Source organism: Leptopilina heterotoma, unplaced genomic scaffold (assembly GCF_015476425.1).
Source record: "Leptopilina heterotoma isolate Lh14 unplaced genomic scaffold, ASM1547642v1 Lhet_108, whole genome shotgun sequence".
Lineage (NCBI taxonomy): Eukaryota > Metazoa > Arthropoda > Insecta > Hymenoptera > Figitidae > Leptopilina > Leptopilina heterotoma.
This window is the reverse complement of record NW_025110825.1, coordinates 740,834-761,392: the sequence shown is the minus strand read 5'-3', so window position 1 is coordinate 761,392 and position 20,559 is coordinate 740,834. Positions and strand designations below refer to the sequence as shown.

At 22.2% G+C, this 20,559-nt stretch overlaps 1 protein-coding gene and 1 long non-coding RNA gene across 2 annotated transcripts in view; both read right to left on the bottom strand.

Annotated features, from left to right (window-relative positions):
- Window positions 1–2,056: 2,056 nt before the first annotated feature.
- Window positions 2,057–3,049, bottom strand: LOC122502949. Its single transcript, XR_006301679.1, has 2 exons — window positions 2,529–3,049; window positions 2,057–2,424 (listed from the first exon to the last, which is right to left on the bottom strand). It is a non-coding gene; the product is annotated as an uncharacterized LOC122502949 (long non-coding RNA).
- A 39-nt stretch (window positions 3,050–3,088) lies between these two features.
- Window positions 3,089–20,559, bottom strand: part of LOC122502938 — a 29,403-nt gene continuing 11,932 nt past the window's right edge. Inside the window, exon 3 of the transcript XR_006301678.1 lies at window positions 3,089–3,817. The gene's annotated coding sequence lies outside the window, so the exon portion shown is untranslated. The remainder of the gene's footprint in view (window positions 3,818–20,559) is intronic.

Genomic DNA, 20,559 nt, shown 5'->3' with positions numbered 1-20,559 from the left:
TGTGGAAATAATTGAATTTTTCGTTTAATTAATTTAAAATAGTATTAAAAATAATTGAAATTCTTCAATAAGTTGTATAATTGATGAAAATAATTGAATTCTTGCTTAGAATTTTATCAGAATTTTTAAAAAAAAATTATATATCCATGAAAAATGTTATTATTAGTGAAAGTATTTAAATTATTGTAAAGAATTGTATAGGTAATAATTGATTTTTTTGAAATTTTTTGAAAATGCTATTCTAAATTAATTGAATTCCTGTGGAAATTTTATTATTTATGAAAATAATTGAATTTTGAATGAATTTTATCAATTTTTTAAAAAATAATTGAATTCTTTTGCGAAATTTTATGAATTCACAACCCAAAAAATCCGCTAAACCGGCGTTGGAGTGTAATTAGGAGAAGAAGAAGACGCTAAGTCAACGCATGTGCACTTCTAATTTTCCCAGAAGACGCTAAGCCAGCGCATGCGCACTTATGATTTTCCTAGAAGACACTAAGTCAGCGCTTGCGCATTTCGGAATTCAGAAAAGACATAATTATTATCTACCATCCAAATATTTATAATTCTGCAAAAATCCTGTTCTATTCAACGATTTGACACTAACTATCTAAAAACTGATACGTCTATCCTAAATTTGATAAAAAAAAGCTACATATTTACTATGCGAAAATAATTAGATTCAAATTCTTGATTGATACATCAAATAATTGAATTCGTTATTATATTTTATTTGCTTTTTACAGAGGGAGTGAGATCCCATAATTTACGTCAGCAATGCTGAGTGCAGATGTCAACGTTAGCTATATATATATATATACAATATGAATAGGCGACATCCACTTTTCTCTGTTCGTATTTTCTACTCCTCTTGCTTCCAACTTTGTAGCTCTCCTACTCTCTCCTTCTCTCTCTTTTACTCCAACTATGTGTATATATTTTATATACATATATTTCTCTTTTTCCTCCAATTTATTGTCAAGTTAACAATGTTACTCGCGCTTTTGAATAGCTGCAGAGTATCATTATCAACGTGTCATTTGCAGAGTGACTCGAGTCCTTTCATATATATTTCGAACAGAATATGAATGTATTACGTGCTTGCAAGTCGTATATTTATTACCTTTCTTTATAGAGGGGACGATAAATATCTTAGATTCTAGGATTTTTTTCTTTTATTCACAATTTTTCGCGATCAAAAAATTCTCTGTATTTTTAAAAATCGATGATTATTGAAATTCGGCATTTCCTTGAGAGAGAGTTCAACGATTGGTTTGATCGTATAATGGACTTAACAGTTATAGATATATTCTTCGAATAATTAAATTTATTCAGACATCATTTTATTTATATTTTATTTTAAAAAAAAAAATTTTTGTATAATAAAAAAATTATCATATATACGTTGTGGTCTTCATCAAAGTCAAAGTTTTTAAAATTTATATCATTTCACAGGTGCGGAATACATAATTAAATTATCATTTAATATTCAATTATTATTTAAACCTTTAATTGAAATTCAATTATTTTTATTAAAAAAAAAAATTAATTAAATAATTGAATATTTCTTAAAATTAAATTCTTATAATGATTTTTATCAAAATTTTAAAAAATAAATAATTTAATTGTTACAAAGAATTTTATTTAAATTTTTAAAAATATTTAAATTCTTTAAAAAAAAATTTAAGAATAATATATTGAAAATAATTATTAATCAGTAGTAAACAAATTATATTAATTTTATCTTAAATAATTCAATTTTTTCGAATCATTTGAATAAAATTTTCAAGAATAATTTTTTTTTTCGAAAAATTTTATGAAAATTGTATTATTAAATATTTGAATTCCTGTGGAAATTTTATTACCTTTGAAAATAACTGAATCGTTGCAAAGAATTTTATAAAAATTTTTAATTAATTTTTGAATTCGTATAGGAAATTTTTTATTTAAATAGATATTGAAAATCATTGAAAATTTTTTAGTAACTGACTTTTTACTTTTGAATTAGTAGAAATTATATTATTTTGTATTGTATAATAAATTAAGTAAAACATTGTTTTTAAAGCAATTCTGTATTATTTGGAGATAAAAATTTATAAATTGACAATAACGATATTATACATTCGATTAATCTTAATCAGCAAAAACATTTTATCCCCATCTACTTCTTTTACAGCCACCGTCACAGTTACATCCAAACATATTACATTGTCCTACACCACAATAAAATTCAATTCCATGTAATTCATTTCCATCTGCACAAATTTTAGGACAAACTGGAGAATGACAAGTAGCAGGTTCATATGAAGGACAACATTCAGCATGACACTCATTAGCAAATAACAAAAATGTTGCAATAAATAACAGGAAGTAAATTTTCAGCATTGTTGGTATTTTAACTCTATTTGTTGTTATATTACACTGTAAAAGGAAAATGCTAAATTAGAGATGATTTCGGTATTAAAATAGATTGAAATTATGATTTAGTAGCAAAATTGGTACTAAATTCGTACCTTTCTTCTTACCGTGTAAATTGCAGTTATTAAAGTTTAATTTTTTAAAATGTTGTACTAATGCAAACGTTTCTTTACTCTTTGACACTTTCTTATATTGCATATAATTTTGTCGCAGTTCACGGTTTTTATAACAAAACGAGTGCAAAAAAGTACAATAAATAACATCTAAAAATTGTCCACATTCACGAGGACATTACATTTTTTTTTTCTAAAGTTTCGATCCACGATATTTTTGCAGCTTTTTATTTACATTTTATTTGAAAAAAAATTATTTTGTAGAATAAAAAAAATTGTCATAAACATTTATGATCTTCTTCAATGTCAAAGTTTTAAAAATTTATCATTTCGCATGTGGAATACATAAAAAATGATGATAAACGTTGTGACCTTTGTCAAAGTCAAAGCAGCATAAAATATTTTTCTTACTTTAACAATTATTTACTTCCTTTAGTTATAGCATTTTTGTATTTCAATTTTTAATTCGTAATTATTTTTTTACCTCTCTTGCTTTTTTTCATTTATACGTTAAATTTAATTAAGTTTTTTCTTCATCCTTTTGATTAATTAATTTTCTAATATTTAATATTTTTCCTATATTTTATAATTTTATATTATAATTTCTATTATGATTATTGTATTAGTCATTTAAAAAGTTTGTGTACACAAAAGTTATTTTCTAAAAAAAAAAATGAGGAATGATAAATTTTTTTTTCTCAAATTAAATGCAGATGGTGTACACAATTTTTTTCATTTAGAAACTTTTTTACTCGGCGTTTAGTTATACCGTTCAAGCTAAAGAGTTCAATTTTATCCAAGTGGCGATTTTATATATTTCACAATAAAACTGTCTACGGATGAAATAAAAAAAAAAAAAAAAGAAGAAGAAGAAGAGAAAAGAAATGGTCTGAGAAGGGGGAGACAGGGATTTGCAGAAAAATCAGAGAGAGGTGGCCACAGTCATTTAATAAAGTATGAATATCGCCTATAACTCCCCTGGCTCATTCGCGAATAATTTCCACTTTCTATATCGAAAAATAATTATACTTTATCTTTGGAGCTCTTGAGTTTTCTCCGTCGCCTCGTCTTAAATCGCTCAATTACATTTCTTTCTTATTCTTTATTCTCTTTGTCATATTCCTACGACTGTCTTCGATCATATTTCTCTCTCTCTCACTTTATATCTCTCTCTCTTTCTCTCTCCTCATTCTCCTCTAACTTCAAGTCCATGTATTAACTTCAAGGGTGGATTATAATTTGCTACAGATGAATCAGATATTAAATTCTACAGAATTAATGTCCTGAAATCAAAAGATAGATTCATTGGGAGTGTATCGCGATTTTTATATTCTTTAATGAATTAAATATATATTCTAATAATATACTAAAGTATTATTATTATATTCGTTAATACTAGAAATCAAAAATCTATTCTCAAAAATTATATAATAAAATTTTTTAAACGATTCAATTATTTTCAAAAAGTATTCGAAATCCAATTATTTTCAATATCTAGTATTTTCATAACATTTCGCAAAACAATTCAATAATTTAAAAAAAAATTGAAAAAACCCATCCAAAGTTCAATTATTTTCATAAATAATAAAATTTCCACAGGAATTTAATTAATTTGGAAAATCATTTTCAAAAAAATTTAGAAAAAATTTAACAAAATTTTTATACAATTTATTCTTTACAATAATTCAATTACTTTCACTAATAATAACATTTTTCATGGAAATTCAATTTTTTAAAAAAATTTTTAAAAATTTTAAGCAAGAATTCAATTATTTCCATAAATTATAAAACTCATCGAAGAATTTCAATTATTTTTAATACTATTTTAAACTATAATTAATCGAAAAATTAAATTATTTTCACAAATGAAGAACAAGAATTCAATTACCATTTAAAAAAAAATTTTCATAATATTTATTATATTTCGAAAACATTCATTATTCAAAACAATGTTTATAAAATTCTTAGGAAAAATTCAATTATTTTCATAAATAATAAAATTCTTTTCAGGAATTCAATTATTTTTGAAAATTTTAATAAAATTCTTTGCAACTATTCAATTATTTTCATAAATCATAAAATTCATTACAGGATTTCAATTATTTTTAATACCAATAATTTTACAGGAATCGATCAAAAAATGTAATTATTCTTAAAAATTTAGTTTTAATTCCTCGAAAAAATCAATTATTTAAAAAAATGTTTTTTAAAATTCTTTGCAAGAATTCAATTACTTACAAAAATATTAGAAGTTTTCACAGGAATTCAATTATTTTTAAGTATTTAAATAAAATATTGTTCGAAAGAAATCAATTATTTTCAATACAATTTTAATTAATTTTTTTTTTTAAATAATTTAATTATTCTTTAAGACTTTAATAAAATCCTCCTCAAGAATTCAATTATTTACATAAATAATTCGTCGTATTAATTCAAATCAATTCTGTCGATAAATAACAAAATTATTCAAGAAAATTCAGTTATTTTTAGTCATTTTATTAAAATTCTTTGCAAAATTCAATTATTTTCATAATTAACAATATACATCACGAGAATTCAATTATTTACAAAAATATTAGAATTTTTCAAAGGAATTCAATTATTTTCAAATATTTTAATAAATTTGTTCGAAAGAAATCAATTATTTCAAATAGAATTTAAATTAAATTTTTTTAAATAATTCAATTATTCTTTTAGCTTTTCATAAAATTCTTCCCAAGAATTCAATTATTTACATAAATAATTCTTCGAAAGAATTCAATTATTAAAGATAAATAACAAAATTACTCTAGAAAAGTCAATTATTTTTAGGTATTTCAATAAAATTCTTTGCAAAATTCAATTATTATCATAAATAATAAAATTCATCGCAGGATTTCAATTATTTTTAATACTTAAATAAATAATAAAACTCATCGAAAAATTTTAATTATTTTTAATACTATTTAAAATTACTTAATGGAAAAATTCGATTATTTTAACAAATAAAATTTTCCACAAGAATTTAATTATTTCCATAAATAATAAAATTCTTCTCAGGAATTCAATTTTTTTTTGAAAATTTTTATAAAATTCTTAGTCACTATTTAATTATTTAAAAAACTGTAATTTTTCACAGGAATTCAATTATTTCCAAATATTTTAATAAAATTGCTCGAAAGAAATCAATTATTTTTAATAGAATTTTAATTAAATTTTTTTAAAATAATTCAATTATTCTTTTAGATTTTCATAAAATTCTTCCCAAGAATTTAATTATGTCGATAAATGACAAAATTATTCCCAAATATTCAATTTCTTCTTGGAAATATTATTATTTAAAAAATGCTAATAAAATGCCATACAGACATTCAATTTTTCTCAAAAATTTTATTAGAATTCTTTGTAAAATTTAATTATTTTTAAAAACTTTTCGCAATTTTACGACTTTTAATATCTAATATTTTCATAAAATTTCCAAACAGAATTCAATTATTTAATAATTTGTTTGTAAAAATCTTTGTAAGAATTCAATTCTTTTCATGAATAATAAAAATTTCTCAGGAATTCAATTATTTAAATTGGTCAAAAGAAATCAAGTATTTAAAATTTTTTTAGAAAATTCTTTTTAAGAATTAAACTATTTTTATAAATATTTAAATTCTTTCATGAATAATAAAATTTCGTTGCAGAAATTCATTTTATTAGCAGGATAAGAAAAAAGTAAATATTTTTGATGAAAATTAGAAAAAAGTCAGGAAAATAAAATATAGAATGGAATTTTTGTTAGTTTTGTGAAGTGTCTAAAGCGAGTTTTTTTTTATCTTCAAGTTTAATTTTTCGATAGCTACTTTTTTACTACTTTTTTTAATTTTTGAAACCTACTTTTTGCTACTTTTTTAAAATTAATTAACGAGTGAAAAGTATGCAATTCCAATCTTTCGTTTTTTGAATTTTGCGCCAGTAGAGTTCGACAAATTACCGCCTAGATGGCATAAAAGTTCTCTCACAAACGAAATGAAGTGAATAATATAAATTTCAATAATGTTTGCAGAACAAATTTTTTCGAGTGATATAGAGGAATTTTGAAAAATGAATTTTTTTTTCTTTTGCGAGGTAATTTATATGTAGAAAAAAGTTTTTGGTGAAGTGTATATTAATTACGAGAACGGAGAAATTGTGAACAGTCTCTAAAAATGAGAATGTTCTCTCTCTCTCTCTCTCTCTCTCTCTCTCTCTCTCTCTCTCTCCTCTGAGGCGTGACTTTTGATTCGCTTTGTATTATAAAACCAGAAACGAATCGGAAGTCCGTTCGTAGTCATTGGCTTTGATCCGTTGCGTAGGTGGCTGGTAACATAGCACGTGGCTAAATGCAGTGGCTCGTTTCAATCCACGTTCTTCTATTCAGTGATGAGGGAATTCAAAATGATCGTGAAATAACCGCTCACTTATATCAATTCACTACTCACTCTTTATCAAAGCGCATTCACGCGTGCTATGAAGATCCCCACACGTGGCTAAGCCTCCCACATCCTCTCTTTCACCCTCTCTGTCACTCTTTCTCTCTCACTTTCGCATTTAATGTCTGTATCCATGAAATGCTTCCTTTTTCTTATAACTCCCGTTCCATTACATTTCACCCTCTTTTTTTTTTCTTTTTTTTTTTTTTTTAACTCGCACTGAAAATGGCAAAGTGATCAAATTAACCAGGACCTTGGATAACAGAAAGGGAAAATAATATTGAAAATTGTGGATGTCTGAAAAACAGGAATTCTAGTCTTTGTAAAGAATTAATAAAGTATGAAGTTATTTTAATTTATTCCTCCATTTACTTATTTTCCAAGTAATAAATAAATTATTAATTTAATTTATTTACTACCCTAAGAAAAATATAAAGTAATTTTCACTATTCTCTTAGTAAAACCTAAACTGTCAGGAATTTCTGGTAACTTTTACTACTTTCGGAGTAAATTATACTAATTTTTTACAAATATGTTCCTTGAATTTAATTTTAATTTTTAAATAGTATCAGGTCCACCCGAACGCTATCAGACAATCTAAATTTTGTAAATCGTCATTAATAATTTATTTCTTTCAAAATTAATATTTTAGATCATCTGAAAATCACCAGAGATTTAGTAGGGACTGAGCTCTATACAATCCTAAAGAAAACAGAATTTTATTTCAATTTTTAAGTAGTAGCACCCTCACCCGAACGCCATCAGACAATAAAAATTTGGTAAAAACGAAAATAAAAATTTATTTTTTCCAAATTTAATAGTTCTAATCATCTAAAAATCACCAGAGTTTAAGTAGGGACTGAGCCCTACTCAATCTTGAAGAATAGACAATTTTATTTCAATTTTTTAATAGTAGTAGCACCCTCACCCGAACGCCAGCAGACAATCAAAAATTGTTAAAAATGAAATAAAAAATTTCTTTCTTTCAAATTTAATTATTCTAATGATCTGAAAATCACCAGAGATTTAGTAGGGACTGAGCCCTACTCAATCCTGAAGAATAGAGAATTTTATTTAATATTTTAAGTAGTAGCACCCTCACCCGAACGCCATCAGACAATAAAAATTTGGTAAAAACGAAAATAAAAATTTATTTCTTCCAAATTTAATAGTTCTAATCATCTAAAAATCACCAGAGTTTTAGTAGGGACTGAGCCCTACTCAATCTTGAAGAATAGAGAATTTTATTTCAATTTTTAAGTAGTAGCAGGTCCACCCGAACGCCATCAGACAATCAAAAATTGTTAAAAATGATACAAAAAATTTTTTTCTTTCAAATTTAATTATTCTAATGATCTGAAAATCACCCGAGATTTAGTAGGGACTGAGCCCTACTCAATCTTGAAGAATAGAGAATTTTATTTCAATTTTTAAGTAGTAGCAGGTCCACCCGAACGCCATCAGACAATCAAAAATTGTTAAAAATGATACAAAAAATTTTTTTCTTTCAAATTTAATTATTCTAATGATCTGAAAATCACCAGAGATTTAGTAGGGACTGAGCCCTACTTAATCCTGAAGAATAGACAATTTTATTTCAATTTTTAAGTAGTAGCACCCTCACCCGAACGCCATCAGACAATAAAAATTTGGTAAAAACGAAAATAAAAATTTATTTCTTCCAAATTTAATAGTTCTAATCATCTAAAAATCACCAGAGTTTTAGTAGGGACTGAGCCCTACTCAATCCTGAAGAAGAGACAATTTTATTACAATTTTTTAGTAGTAGCACCCTCACCCGAACGCCATCAGACAATCAAAAATTGTTAAAAATGATACAAAAAATTTCTTTCTTTCAAATTTAATTATTCTAATGATTTGAAAATCACCAGAGATTTAGTAGGGACTGAGCCCTACTCAATCTTGAAGAATAGAGAATTTTATTTAATATTTTAAGTAGTACTACCCTCACCCGAACGCCATCAGACAATAAAAATTTGGTAAAAACGAAAATAAAAATTTATTTTTTCTAAATTTAATAATTCTAATGATCTGAAAATCACCAGAGATTTAGTAGGGACTGAGCCCTACTCAATCCTGAAGAATAGACAATTTTATTTCAATTTTTAAGTAGTAGCACCCTCACCCGAACGCCATCAGACAATCAAAAATTGTTAAAAATGATACAAAAAATTTCTTTCTTTCAAATTTAATTATTTTAATGATCTGAAAATCACCAGAGATTTAGTAGGGACTGAGCCCTACTCAATCTTGAAGAATAGAGAATTTTATTTCAATTTTTAAGTAGTAGCACCCTCACCCGAACGCCATCAGACAATCAAAAATTGTTAAAAATGATACAAAAAATTTTTTTCTTTCAAATTTAATTATTCTAATGATCTGAAAATCACCAGAGATTTAGTAGGGACTGAGCCCTACTCAATCTTGAAGAATAGAGAATTTTATTTCAATTTTTAAGTAGTAGCAGGTCCACCCGAACGCCATCAGACAATCAAAAATTGTTAAAAATGAAATAAAAAATTTCTTTCTTTCAAATTTAATAATTCTAATCATCTGAAAATCACTAGAGGTCTAGTAGGGACTGAAACTGTTTACATCTTAATTTTATAATGCCTGAAGGTAAATGTAGATTTGTAGTCAATTTTAAAATTTAAAATCATACTCTCAGAAATGAAGTCCAGTCAAAAATGGTACTAAAGTAAATGGTTTTAGTCAAGAATGGGCTGAAAGTAAGATTTATTTTTAACAGTGTCAGTCATGGAAATAGTTTAAATTTCATCCGGAAATCAGAGAAAAACAAAATAAAATTTTTGTGCCATCGCTAATTTTATTTAACTTTTTTGCTTATTATATTATTCGAATATTTTATTAAGCACGATTAAAAGTAACATTATAATTAAAAACTGAAACATAAATGTACCAGTTTCAAAAGTGTTTTATCTATATGCGAAACTTGAAACTTATTATAAATATGAAATAAATTTTTGAACATTAAAATATTAGTGAGGGAAATTTTATTTTTACTTTACTTACACAAAATGATAAATTGCTTTTCTCCGAATGAATCATAAATAGAAAATGTATTAGGCGCATCATAGTACACAGTTTCGAAGCTTGAGTCGTTGGGGGTATTATCAGTAATAGCGCAATTATGATAATAGCGGGTAATTCTGCGCAAAATTCAGAGGACGCGAGAGTAAGGGTGGAAATAAAGGGTGTTGGGGAGGGTGAACATGCGGATAAAGATAGGAAATACGAGAAAGAGAAAGATGGATAGATTGCCTGGCAACTGAGACTGTTAATGAAGGAAACAGTTAGATTCAAACGGCCTCCAATAATTATCCCGCCTACCATCCATATTATACTGTCTTAACAATGCGCGAAATTGTTCACACTTCCTTTGACAACGCTTCACCTACACATACCTATAACTTATATATATATATATATATATATATATATATATATATATATATATATATATATATATATATATATACATAGTTTCAGGCGTCGCTACTTAATTTTCCGCGAATTGCATCCCAGTAAAGTTTAACTTCTTCGAGACTGTAAACCCCCCCCCCCACCCCCCTCTTGTCTTCGAAATTCCATTTTCTCTTTTATTCATCTCCCTTAATGAGATAAATAAAAATAAATCTTATTGTTTAATAAATTAAACACTATTTAACAGAAATATGTTTTTTTTTCATTTTTCTATACGTAAATCAATTTTTCCATTAAATTATAAATTGACTAAATAAAAAATAAAACTTGGAAAAAGCAATAAAAAAAAAATAATTAATAAAAATGAAGATGAAGATAATAAACAGAAAGAAGAAAAATCAAAATGAGGAATAACAATAAATAAAAGTAAAAATACATAAAAATATGAAGAAAATAAAAATGAAGATAAATAATAATAAAAGCGAACATACATAAAAATATGGAAAACATAGAAAAGTTAAATAAAGATAAATAAAAATTAAATTCCAAAAATATTTTTTAATCTCAAAATTAATGTAATAGGTTATATTTGACGATTTTGAATTTGATTTTAAATAAGAGATATTATTTTGTAATGTTTCCTTGATGTGCGATGCATCCCTCTATAAATTATATATACGCCAGTTGCTCCCTCGAAACTCAATTAATAATCGTAATTTGAGGCGACTATTCAACGACATGCTTGTATCAAATCACTTTTGTCATTTCTATTCAATATAATATGTCATTAGAGCGAGCACTACAACTATTGCAATGCACATATGAAATAAATTCTATTTTCATGAAGGGGAAAAAATATGACATTTATGCATCAACTTCAATTTAATCAATTGAAAAATCACAATTTTCACTTAGCACAATTTCAGCTATAATTTATGAAGAAACTTAATTTCATTTTTAGATGGGAGATTTTTTTTCCTGACTTAATTTTTTTTTACACAGTTTTATTAGTCCAATCATTCATTTATTAATTTATTTAAATTAAAGAAGGAAAACTAAAATAATTAAATAAAAATAGAAAAAACTAACTAAAATATTAAATTAAATTTTAATAACACAAATATATTACGATGAAAAATATTATAAATAATGTAATTATAAAAACGGTGATTACACAATTTTTTATGTCTATGTAAAAGAAAAGTTTATACAATATTGACATTTTCTTGTTTAATTAACACTCACAGTGGGTTTTGCGGTAAAAGCTATTTGAGATTTATCGCCCAAAGGTTGGTAATGAAGGTTAATAATTTGCATTATTGAGGTAGCCCTCTATTCTTTTGCTTATCAGCAAACTGTCACAATCAGGTTACCACCCGTAGTGTATCCTAATTGCCATCGAAGTAAGCAATAGCTTCAATATATACATATATTCGCCCATAAAGTCTCATACGTTTATATAAATTCAAATTTTGCAAAAGGTATTTTTTCCATGGAGAAAATTAATAGTTTACAAGAAAAAAGTGTAATTTTTTATTGAAAGAAAGGAGAATTTATTTTAGTAAATAAATTTTTGAAACATTTAATTGGAAATAATTTATTTATTTCAAGTATTTTGTTACAATTTTTCATAATCAACTTTTGAAGAATTTTAATTGCAAATTTTGAAAATAATTGAATTATCAAAAATTTGTAATGAAAAATCTTTAAAGGTAAATTTAAAAATGAAGATAAGCTTGTGATTTTTTAAAATTCAATATTTTTAATATTTTCAATTACATATTTCCAAAAGTAATAACATTTTAAAATTATTTTTAACATTTTGAAGAAAATAATAATGTTCAAAATTTTTAATTAAAATTCATCAAAAAATTCATTAGTTTTTTTAAATTATACAAAAATTCTTTTAAGGAATACAATTATTTTCGAAAAATTACAGTAATAAAATATTTTTAAAAACTAATTATTAGAATTGTTTTGTAATAATTTTTTAAGATTTAAAATTTACTTTTTGAATTTATTAAAATTTTTGAGAAATCATGGTCCTGTTTATAATTAAAATTCTTCAAAAATTTGATCATTTTTTATTTATACTTTTCAAAAATTCAATTGTTTTTAAAAGATTTTTATCAAATTTTAATTGTTTAGAATTTTTTCAAAATTGAAAAACTATTATCGTTCAAAAATTATTTTTACAATATTTTGAAACAATTAATTGTAAGAATTTCTTTATTATAATTTTTTGAAAATATTATACCTTAATAACTTAAGAAAAAACTATGGAGAGTCACAATTATTATAAAAAATTGAGTTTATGTATTTAAATAATTGAATTCTAAAAGAACTTTTAGAAAATTATTTAAATTAATTGATTCAGAGATGAAGTTTCATTGAATATTGTAGAAAATAATTAAATTCAGGAAGGGTTATAATTGTAATTTTTAGAAATTATTAAAATTCATAAATTTTAGTCATTTTTCGTAAACATTAATATTTTCCTACTGTAAAAAAAATTTTGTTATGAAAAGTAATTATAATGTCAGGGAAATCTAATTACTTTCAAAAATTTCAATAAAATTCTTTAAAAACGAATTAATTAACAAAAAGTTTAATTTTAATTCTTTCTAAATAAAATTATTTTATATTCAATTTCAGATTTTTGAATAAACTTTGGTTTAATGAAAATATTAAAATAAAGGTATGGAAAACATAAGTAAATCATTTTTTAAATAAATATTTTACTATTATTCAATTCTTCAAAACAGTTGTAATTTTCAAAAATTTTAGTAAAAAAGTAAAACCTTCTGAAATTAAATAAAATATTAAAATTGTATTAAAAGCAATATTAATATTATTAATATTAATTTATTATACGTGAAAAAAATTACAACAAAAAATTATAAAGTTCGCGAATTAAAAAATTAATTAAAAAACCGTTTTAATACGCATCCTTAGAAAACTGGTTCAAAAAAAAAAAAAAAGAAAGAAAAAGTTATGAATATTCATATATGGAAGTATATTAATAAAAAGTTCCACTACGGAAAAAATAATTACTGACTTCAATATTGGATAAGAATAAAGTAAAAGAAAAATTTTGTAATATAAAGCGTTAGGAAATAATTACATTTGAGTTTTTTGCTTTAGAAATAAACGAAAGTTCGCATCAAATAGTATATATATATAATTTTTCTTTTACATCAAAAGAAGATTTATAACTTATTTTTTACGCCCGAGTCAAAGTCGTCAAGAATTTATTAAATTCTCATATTTCATGCGAAATTTAATAAAAAATTATTATAAAAATTCTCGCGATGTCAATAACCGTTAAAGTAATAAGCTATTGAAAAATAAGGAAAATTAGAAACTCGCAAATTTACAGTAAAAAAAGACGGAAATACAAATTTTTCTCTTGTTTCTTTGACATACCAGTGTCGCTTTTCTTTACTTTATTTTTTTTTACTTTTCTTTATGTTTTATTTTTCTTTACTTTACTTTACATTACTTTACATTTTTTACATTTCTTTATTTTACTTTTAATTAATGTACTTTAGTTAAATTTATTTTACTTGAATTTACTTTACTTTAATTTACTTTTCTTTACTTTACTTTACTCTATTTTATTTTATTTTACTTTAATCTACTTTTCTTTATTTTTTTATTTTACTTTTTATTATTTTACATTTCATTATTTTACTTTACTTTAATTTACTTTATTTTACTTTTCTTTACGTTTACTTCACAATACATAAAATATTGACTTTCTTAGAATTTTTATAACGACCTCCATGCACCTATAAATGACGATATCGAATAATGCGTGAATGTATATATATAAATCTGTTTAAACACTCATAAAATTATTCAACTCGAACATTTTTACCCCACATGAGGGATTTACTGTTCCAATTACATATACATAAAAACTACATGCACACATATTACTTAAAATTAATCACCTGAACTTTATAAGCATTTTTAGCTCACATTTTTTTTCAATAAAATTTTTTTTTCATAATTTTTTTTTAATAATGTTTTTTTAAATAATTTTTCTTTTCAATAGACTCTCGATAAATGTTCAATTTCGTACATACCTATAAAGTGTATATAATATATGTATGTAAAAGTTATCGAAAAAAATGTATTTAAAGTGCGTCCTTTTTGTATTTAACAATATTTAAATTTTTTCAATAAAAACCTTTACTTTGATAATTGTTCGACATTCATTATTAAAATCTGAAAATATTCCGTAGAGTTGAAAACAATTACAATTATATGTATATAATATATACAATTTCAGTTGTGAATCATAGAATTTCAATTATAAAATTATAATTGCAATTATGCATTAGAAAATTTCAATTATTGATTGTAAAATAACAAAATTTCAATTATAAATTATATAATTTTAATTATTGATTGTAAAATAATAAAATTTCAATTATAAATTATATAATTTCAATTATTGATTGTAAAATTTTAATTATAAATTATAAAATTTCAATTATTGTTTATAAAATTTCAATAACACATAAAATATCAATTTTAAATTATGTATTTTCAACTATAAAATAACAATTATAAATTTTATAATTACAATTTTACACTAGAAAATTTCAATTATAAATTATACAATTTTAATTATAAAATTTCAAACCTTTCAATATTATTTCAATTGCATATTAAATGGTAAATTTTTAATAAAATAATAAAAAGTATTAATAAAACCAGAAATTATTTCAGTTACAAAATGTCAATTGTAAATAACAAAATTTTAATTATGTAATCTCAATATTGTTCATACATTAAAAAAAATTTATTTTATTAAAATAATCGGACAAGTTGTCTGTCATCAAACAATTTTTATTTATAGATCAAACAAATTATATTTGAACCAATAATTTTAGTATTTCATGTAAATATCATTTAATTGACTTAAATATAAATTATTTGAAACAAAGAAATAGATATTTATTCGATAATAAACAAGTAATCGTTTATTTAAATTGAATTTTCTTCAGTGTAGATCTAAAAATTATTTTAATTACAATAAATTTAAAAATCGATTCTATGAGAAAAATTAAGAGAAATTAGTAAATTTTTGGTCTAAGTCATATTTTGTTTATAAAATTGTTATAAACAATTATAGTGAAGAAGTGAAGTTATAAACAAATTATGTTTGATGAAGGGTGCTTCCTGCTCTTTTTTGTTTTTAATTTTCCAATTGTTTAACAAAAATTGTTTAAACAAAAATTTTTAAAAAATCTTTAATTCTTTGAACTGTTAACGTTTATCGATTTTAAAAAAATTCACAAAGTTTTATGTGGGTAATTTTTTTGTCCAACTCGTATTTCGTTCATAAAATTGTTATAAACCAATTAACAAATTATGCTCATTGCTGTTGCAAAAAAAAACAATTTTATCAACAAAATACGACTTGGATAAAAAAATTGATTGAATAAATATTAAATAAATAAAAAAATAAAATATAAGACAAAATTGATTGGCATTATGGTTTCTAAAAATATTTATGAATTTGTTAAAACAATTATTGTTAAACAATTAAAAAAAACAAGTGTATCTTTTTTTCAATTCGATTCCAAATTGTTTTTTTTTAATGCAATAATTGGTTTCTAATTAAAAATTAGAAAAATTACAAGAAAGATTAAACTTGTCGCGTTTATAAATAAATGAATAAATAAATAAATAAATGAATAAATAAATGAATAAATAAATGAATAAATAAATGAATCAATAAATGAATAAATAAATGAATCAATAAATGAATAAATAAATGAATCAATAAATGAATAAATAAATAAATAAATGAATAAATAAATGAATAAATAAATGAATAAATAAATGAATAAATAAATGAATAAATAAATGAATAAATAAATGAATAAATAAATGAATAAATAAATGAATAAATAAATGAATAAATAAATGAATCAATAAATGAATAAATAAATGAATAAATAAATGAATAAATAAATGAATCAATAAATGAATAAATAAATGAATCAATAAATGAATAAATAAATAAATAAACAAATAAATTAATTAATTAATTAAAATAATAATAATTAAAAAAATAATTGGTAAAAAATAAAAATAAATAAAATATTGATAAAAAGAAACAAAAAATGATAAAAAATCTATTACAATAATTGATGAAGCCCTTCTTTTCCAAATAATGAATTAAAATGGCAAAAATTGCAATGCGGGAAAATATCGAAACAAATAAATGAACGATATACGTGAAGAACAGAAATGAATATTCGATTTTTTTCTGGCAATTTCGTATTTTTCAATAAAAAAATGAATGATAATGCAATTTTCCCAGAAAATATAATGATTGTTAGATTAGAGCACTATATATATATATGTATATGTGTGTGTGTGTGTGTGTAAAAAACTAAAAATTGATATACACATATACATATACAATATATATATATATATGTATATATATGGAGATAGGATTGAAGAGGTGAAATATGAAGGTGAAATCAGTGGAAACATCGGCCCTGATTCGCGTCCGTCTGAAAACCTTGCTCTTTTACGCAATTTTAGCGCTTATTAAAGTTTGCTCGCAAATGAAACGAAGCCCATATAACCTACCTAATTTAGCGAGTAGCATTTTCGAGTGGGGACCACTCCAGGAGAGGAGGCAGGGTTTCTATTGACAGCGGTTATTGCCTAACTGCGTACCTCCACCTAATATGCCCGCTCTGGGATTTGCATACAGGGCCGCTCTGAACGAAACTTGCAAAATACATCCCACGAATCTTTAATCCCTCGGTTAGTCCTCGTTCACCCCCCTTAACTCCCACTAGTATTTTTTTTTCTCTCACTCAAATCCGAATATTTTTCTCATCAATTTTTTTTTTCTTTTTTATTTCACCATTTTTTTTTAACTACTCAAACTCACTGTTTTAACTACTTTTTTTAACATTTTAACTACTTTTTTAGTACTTTAATTATTTTTGAATATTTTAATCACATTTTTAACATTTCAACAACTTTTTTTTAACTTTTTAACCACTTTTTTAGCATTTTATTTATTTATTTATTTTATTTATTTGAAATTACAAAGCCCAACAGTATATTAATTATTTTTGAACATTTTAACTACTTTTTTCCGCATTTTAACTATTTTTGAACATTTTAACTACTTTTCTGACGTTTTAATTATACTTTTTTAGCATTTTAACTATTTTCTAACATTTTAACTACTTTTCTAAAATTTTAACTACTTTTGAACATTTTAACTACTTTTTTAGCATTTTAACTACTTTTCTAACATTTCAACTACTTTTTTAACTTTTTACTATTTTTTTAGCATTTTAACTACCTACTTTTTTAACATTTTAACTACATTTTTAACTTTTTAACTACTTTTTTTTTTGCATTTTAACTATTTTTGGACATTTTAACTATACTTTTCTAACATTTAAACTACTTTTTTAAATACTTTAACTACAGTATTTTATTAAAGAAATACTTTACTTAAAAAAGAAAAAATAAAAATAGTAAAATACTTTCGAGAAAGTTAATTGAAATTTTAATGAAAATAATTGAAATCATACGAAGAATTTTATTAAAATTATATTAAAATTCTTTAAAGAAATTTCATTGAATTATCGAAGAGAATTTTATCAAAATTTTTGGAAACAAGTGAATTTTTTTTCGAAGAATTTCATTGAGTAAAATCTTATAAAAACAATAAAATGTTTTTTCGAGAAATTTTTTTGAAATTTTAATGAAAATAATTGAATTTCCGTGAAGAATTTTATTATTTATGAAAAACTGATATTATTTATGAATTATTAATGTTTGAAAACATTAAAAATCCAACGAAGAGGTTTATTATTATTTTTAAAATTTATTAAATTCTTTCGAGAAATTTAATTTAAATTAAATTTATAGTAATTCAATTATTGTAGAGAGTTTTATCAAAATTTTTCAACATAATTGAATTCTTTTAAAGAATTTTAAAAAAATTTATAAAACTAATTGGATTCTTTTGAGTTATTTTATTAAAATTGTTATGAAAATAATTGAATTCCTGTGAAGAATTTTATTATTTATGAAAATAATTGAAATCAAACGAAGAATTTTATTAAAAATTTTAAAATTAGTACAATTCTTTCGAGAAAGTTAATTGAAATTGTAATGAAAATAATTGAATTCCTGTGAAGAAATTTAAAATTTATGATAATGATTGAAATCCTGCGAAGAATTTTATTAAAATATTATTAAAATTCTTTCAAGAAATTCAATTGAATTATTGAAGAGAATTTTATCAAAATTTTTGGAAACAAGTAAATTTTTTCGAAGAATTTCATTAAAACTTATAAAAACAATAACATTTTTTATAAAAAAAAAATTATAATTTTTAATAATAATTTAATTATTATTTTCATTGTATAAAAAATTATAATGAAAATAATTGAATTCCTTTGAAAAATTTTAATATTTCTGAAAATAATTAAAATCCTATACAAAAAATTTTTTAAAAATTTATAAAAATAATAGAATTTTTTCGAGAAATTGAATTGAAATTGAATTGAAAGTAATTGAATTATTATAAAGATTTTTATGAAAATATATTTAAAAATAATTTAATTTTTTACAAAATGTTTAAATTAATAAAATTGTAATAAAAATAATTTAAATTCTGCGATGAATTTTATTATTATGTATGAAAATAATTGAATTATTACGAAAAATATTATGAAAATAGTTGAATTCTTATGAAGAGTTTATTAAAATTTATGAAAATAATTGAATTGTCAGGAAGAATTTTAATAAAATTTTTAAAATAATTCCATTCTTTCTACAAATTTAAATTAAATTTAAATTGAACTATTTATGAACATTTTAACTACTTTTCTAACATTTTAAATACTTTTTTAAGTGCTTAACTCCTTTTTTCAGAATTTTAACTATTTTTTAACATTTTAACTATACTTTTTTAGCACTTTAACTATTTGTGAATATTTTAATTAATTTTCTAAAATTTTAACTAATTTTTTTATCAATTTAACTATTTTTGAACATTTTACTTGGAAAAAAAATAAAATTAGTAAAATGCTTTCGAGAAAGTTAATTGAAATTGTAATGAAAATCATTGAATATTCCTGTGAAGAATTTTATTTATGAAAATGATTGAAATTTATTGAAATTATTAAAATTCTTTCAAGAAATTTAATTAAATTATTGAAGAGAATTTTATCAAAATTTTTGGAAACAAGTGAATTTTTTCGAAGAATTTCATTAAAACTTATAAAAATAATAACATTTTTTTTACAAAAGTTATTGAAATTGCAATAAAACTATTTTATATCCTGCAATGAAGTTTATTATTTATGAAAATAATTGAATTATTACGAAAAATATTATGAAAATTTATAAAATAATTGAATTCTTTCGAGAAATTCAATTTGAAATTGTATTGAAAGTAATTGAATTATTATAAAGATTTTTATTAAAATTTATTTAAAAATAATTTAATTTTTAAAATTTTTTTAGCATTTTAACTAGTTTTCTGTAACTTCAGTTTTTTATTAAAGAAAAATTTTACTTCGAAAAAAAAATATTTGCAATTTTCCCTATAAATATTGAGCTAAAAAAAATATTTGGAATTTTCCCTATAAATATTGAATTAACGCCTTAAAAATTGAAATTAAACTTCAAATAACCGATTACTAGCCTCAGTTTTTCTAAGGATATCAAATTGAGCCAAAAAACGAATAAAAAGTGTTGCGAAGCAACATTTTTAATTCGTTTTTTTTTGTCTCAATTTGATATCCTTAGAAAAACTGTGTGCCAGTATAAACAAATAAATATTTCAAGTAAATAAATATTTACTTGAATCAAATAAATTTTATAAAGTCAAATAAATTGTATTTGAATCAATAATTCCAGTATTTGAAAGAAATAAAATTTAATTGACTCAAATAAAAATTAATTCAAAGTAAATATTTATATTTTATATTTATTAAATAATAGACAACTAATCGGTTAATATTTGATTTAAATAATTTTTTTTTCAGTTCAAATTCGAAATTATTCTTTCTATAAAAATAAAATCAATTTTTTTTAATGATATTAAATTT